Here is a 5,198-nt window from a genome sequence, read left to right as displayed (position 1 = left end):
GTAACTTTCCCCCTTCTGCCCCCTCTTTCGTTCCCCATTCAGCGTTTCAAATCCCTGGCGAGGCAGTCCAGCTCGCCCGCTCCCAGCTCACAGGAAGAGGTGATGAGACACTCTTACCAAGGGCCTCTGTCCGACAGTTTCTCACATCTCACAGTTGTTTGTCGTTGTAATATTATTTAAGCGTGTTGACCTCACTGGCTAACTTGACTGGAATTTAACTCTGCACGAGCTTCAGGCTTTAGTGGGCAACCCGTGGAGGGAACGGGCTGCAGTGAATTGTCCTCTGCTTCTTTCTTTTACTGAACTGCAAGCAAGAGCTTGCTCAAAAAGGAGGGCAATGAGAGCGCCTCGTGAGCCTGTCTTCTGGAAACTAACAAATAGTGGGCACCAAATACTGTAAATTCCTATTGAGTTGGTGAGGAGAAGGGTTGGAATTAATATTTCAGGTCCATGATGACTGAATGTTTAATTTTGCTCCATTTATATATTCCAGAAAAGTTTTATTTATGTTTTCATTCATTCATTTATTCATTCATTCATTTATTCATTCCTTGGCCCTTGCCCACTTAGCAGTTTTCTTCTTCCACAGTAAAGTTGAAGTGCTTTTCCTCACTGAAGTTTTATGCCAGCACACTACTTTATTTCTTTAAGAGGGAACAAAACAGAGCAAAACAAAGCAAAGCAAGGCTAAGAGGTTTAACAAAACAAGCAGTGGTGAAACTTTCTTCCTCAGCTCCTATTTGAAAGCTTGTTTTTTTCTTGGAAAGCTTAGGAGTGCAACAGACCAGCTTTCCTTCACTGATGGTGAATGAGTTCCTACAGCGTTTGCAGTCTCTTACGTTTCTGTCAGTGTTGTGCACAATCTAGAATGCCCTTTGATCTGGTGTTTGACTGTCCTAGGCCTATTCATCTTTCAAAACCCTGGCTGTTCAGGTGTCAGCATTTTTTTTTTTTTGTAAAGTCTTATCTCACCCTCCGGGCCACACTGCTTATATACTTTCCAAATACTTCTGCATGTCTTGCATGCACGGAAGTTGTTCCTGATGTATCTGTTTGTTTTGCCAGACTGTATGGGCAGTGGCTGGTGTTTCATAGTTTTCTGTCCAGTCCCTTTCCCGTAACATTGGCTGAAGTGAACTGAACGGGATGCCACACGGTGCGGTTCCTCTGTGTTTGGTGGGTAATCCATGCTGGTGTCTAGACTGAAAGTGTGTACTGCGCCCGACCGAAAATGCAGAGGGAAACTTCGACAGAATGGAATGTTACACAAACAGTAACTTGGCCAAGATGGTTGAGATTATCCAAACGCCTGTAAGAGACTGATGTCTCTTTTATGCTTTATCCACAAACAGATACTTAAAACAGGAGGAATGTCTGCTCTCATTGTGGTAGTTTCTATGACATCACCGGCAAACAGATATTAGTGTCGTCTGTGTGCAGATCCCTGTGGTGGGATTCAGACATTCCCAAAATATGGGCCCTGCTCCAAGGAAGTCACTAGGAGAGGAGATGTGTACCCAAGAACAATACAAGGTAGCATGTAATGAGATGTCAATAGAGTCCCAATCCTTAAAGGCTGGGTACAAATGCAGTGGGTTTAGAAGTTCAAGGGAGGCAGTCCCTATGGGTCGGGGTATTCTGCGTTGCAGTTTGATTTCCTTGAGGTAGGCCCTTTCCCCAAAGCAGATTTTTTTTTTTTAATCTCCATAAGTTAGTTTTGGAAAGTCAATATTTGGGTCTCTAGTGGAAAAGAGAAGGAATGGGGAGTAGAGGGTGGCAGGGTGCTTGCGGTGTCATCATAATACATAACCACTAAAAACTCCTCTGAAGTGAGTCTGAAGTTTGTCTGTAGTAATTATATTGTATGAATGACCCTGATTTTTTTCCAAAGTATTGGACAGAACTTTCAATAAAGAAAAACATACTTTATTAAAAATAATAAACAAGAAAAATATGAGTCATGCAGGCCAGGCATACTCCTACCTCAGGGCTTTTGTATTTGTTGTTCCTTGTGCCTGGAATATCCCCCAAGATACCATTCCCTTTGCTTGCTAACTCCTCCCCCTTCTCTCTTTGGATCTCTATGCAAATGTCATCCAAATGGCCTTTACTGACCACTCTTTTTAAAGTTTAGCCTCACTCCACACTCCGATCTCCTTTTCTGCTTTTTATTTTCTTCATAGTGTTAACATACTCTATTATACTTAAAAAATTTATTTCCCTGAAGACAGGAATTTTCACATGATTTATTCACTGCTATATCTTTAGCACCTAGAATGCTGTTGGATATAGAACAGATGCTGAACTAGTAGTTATCGAATTTAGGAAGAGCTGAGTGACAGAGAAGATGAGATTATCCCTGGTAACCATGGCCAGACAGTGGTAGTCTGCTTGGGCATTAAATTCTACTCTGAGCTGCTTCATGTTTAAGATAAAAGGCAAAGTCTTAAAACAGACAAAAAGAATAGGTCTGCTAAGTTTGTTATTAAACTTAGAATTAAAGATATTTTTAGACAAACTTTTAGCTTATATGAAAATGGCATTTTTTTTCCCTCAGATGAATAATGCAGGCCTGTGGTTGTAATATTTCTGGTCTATATTAATTCTAAGATCCTTCTACTCAAAGGGTCTGTGTTTCCAAGGTCACTTAACCTCTCTGTGCCTTCATTTCCTCATCAGTGAAATAGAGTTGCAGGCCATGATCTGCAATGACATACCAGTTCTAACAAACAAAATCAAACTACAGAGTTGTTTCGTTGCCTTACTGAGCCAGATCAAAAGGGCACAGTGAGTGCTTTTCTTCCCATTTTATAAGCTTTCTCTGGTTTGACAGGCTAAAATCTGTTAAGCCTGAGCTTGCAAGGTTCATAAGGCCTTTAAAAATAAAATGATATACTTGAAATAAAAAGTTATTAGTGACATTTTCCACCATTTTTTTGAATTTGTGTCATTTAAGAAAATAAAGGAGAGCCTCTATTAAGCATTTTATACAAACATTAAAAATTCATACTAAATCTGAGTTGGACTATTGCCTGGTTAAATTAATGTTCTTCTAAAAGGAGATGCTGAGTTCCTTGAAGGGAGGCACGAGCTTGGAAGGTAAGAACACTGATTTTTAGATGATGTCTTATTTCCGTGAGTGCCACCATGGGCTGAATATGTAACAAAGGCCGATGGGTAGATGTGGGCACTATTTCAGTACGGAAAAAGCAGATTAGCCTGTGACTTAAATACCTCCCTACTGTGCTTTAGAAATAATAGTTTTAATTTTCAAAACATAATTCTTCTCCAGTCATCGCGGCTGCCGGAAACCCTGCTTAGTGGAATGACTTTAATGTGCTGTATGTACCATCCACTCTTCACTTGCCATGGTGAAGGGGTGAGCTGATGAATTATAATCTTCGGCACTACGTAGGTGTTGACTCAGAGTCTCGAGAGCACTAGGACAGAGTGGAAGCTACAGTACTCTATATTGCCTGGGTACGTGAATTGTCGACACACACATTTTCGCAGTATTTCCCAGTGACCTCTGGCTAAAGCACACAGTCCCGGGGATGCCTGTAGTCTCCTGCAGGTCACTGAGCCATTGTAAATATTGACCTTCTCAGCTGGTTTGGCCTCTACCACATCTTCCTAGGAGGAAAGATTGTTGCCTTCTTTGTTTCAGAGAATGGTATGGTGCTTATTTCAGAAATCCTCCATTGATATCTTTCCTCTGTGATTTGGGTTTTAGACAGGAAAATCTGTTATAATATGAAGTATTAATAATCAGCTCTTTAGATAATGGAGAGGATTGGGCATACAAGGGACTGTCTAAAGGTACCAGCTGTCGTGACTTTCATCACTCTGCTTCAAAGTGCTCCCAGCTGGCAGATGCATGTAAGTTGGAATGTGTACACCTGTCAAATGAGTATTAATAGAGACAAGCAACACATTTCTTCTACAGATTGTGAACAAAACAGCTGCTAGATGGTAATGTCTTAAAATGGCAGTCGACTATAGTCACCCTAGAATCAGTGACCTAAGGGTGACATCTTATGTATCCTATTATTAAACTCTGAGTCATGCAGACCTTTACGGTTACAAGTGTAACCTACTTTTTTCCCTTTAAATCTTAAACCAACCTGTATATTTTTAGAAACTAACGTGTTCAAGATGGAGTTTGAACGCAGCCACCTTCACACAGGTGAATTTACAGATCCTGTCATGCCAGGTGTGATTTTGATAGTCCTGAAAATGTGAAGAATAATGAGACTGAAATCTGTTAACTCACTCTACACATTCAAAAAGTGGGGGTTGAGGCCTATGTAAACTCGGGTTTTTGTTCGCAGAATTTGTGTGTGTGTGCTCACACGTGGATTCGAAGGGTACGATCACATTTGCTTTTACAACTTGCTTCTTATTTCTCTCTTCTCCTTAATAATATGTCTCTAATAACGTCTTCATTTCTCTGTAGTAATCTCTTTTTTCTTTTACCTTTCAAAATCTGGTTGTAACTGGCATTTGCCTTCTGCAGAGGAATATCCTGTTGAGCCTGCGCCGTGCGCCAGCAGGGCCTAGTCTGTGTGCTGCCTGGGTGTTTCCCTTCCCGTCTCTTCCAGCTGTCTGGGGACGAGGCTGTGAAGAGACACCGGCATTGTCCTCCACTGCCTCAGAGATCTCAAATAACATGACGGGTAGTACTACTTGCCCAAGGCGTCAGTTGAAACCTTTAGAGTGGTGATTTTTTATTTATTTATTTTTTTTTTACTTTCTAGAGTAGAGCTCAGCTTTTATACTGGAAGGCTCTTCCTTATTGCTGATGTGAGAGAGAGAAAAAGAAGAGCATTAGGACTTAAGCTCCCAGCTTTTTATTAAGAGTTCGTCATGGGCACTGTCGACAGACACCTGAGTGGTAATTTCTTATAATTAATGTATTCATGTATTAGTGTACCATTTATGCATATAACAAACATCTCTTGGGTACCAGTAGGCCATGAGATACTCTATAAATGCATTAAATTCCCTCAAGGAGCCATCTTAGAGACTTTTAAATTATGCGCAGTATTTTTTCCCAGCTTTATCTGGTGGTATAAATAAGCTTTTAAGTTTCCAGATGACTGTGGGTCCCTTTTTCTCTTCTTACTTTTTGGATTTTATTAAACCAATTCTGGAACACCTGCTTACCATTTAGTAAACACATTATAATTCCTCCTATT

The 5,198-nt window shown here is 40.5% G+C and overlaps 1 protein-coding gene across 2 annotated transcripts in view; it reads left to right on the top strand.

The window, feature by feature from the left end:
- RNF217 (ring finger protein 217) overlaps positions 1-5,198 on the top strand; it is a 127,932-nt gene that overhangs the window by 960 nt on the left and 121,774 nt on the right. The window lies entirely within an intron of this gene.

The sequence above is a fragment of the Ursus arctos genome, unplaced genomic scaffold (genome assembly GCF_023065955.2).
Source record: "Ursus arctos isolate Adak ecotype North America unplaced genomic scaffold, UrsArc2.0 scaffold_13, whole genome shotgun sequence".
In the NCBI taxonomy this organism is placed as follows: domain Eukaryota; kingdom Metazoa; phylum Chordata; class Mammalia; order Carnivora; family Ursidae; genus Ursus; species Ursus arctos.
The sequence above is the reverse complement of the archived record's forward strand: the minus strand, read 5'-3'. Positions and strand labels throughout refer to the sequence as shown.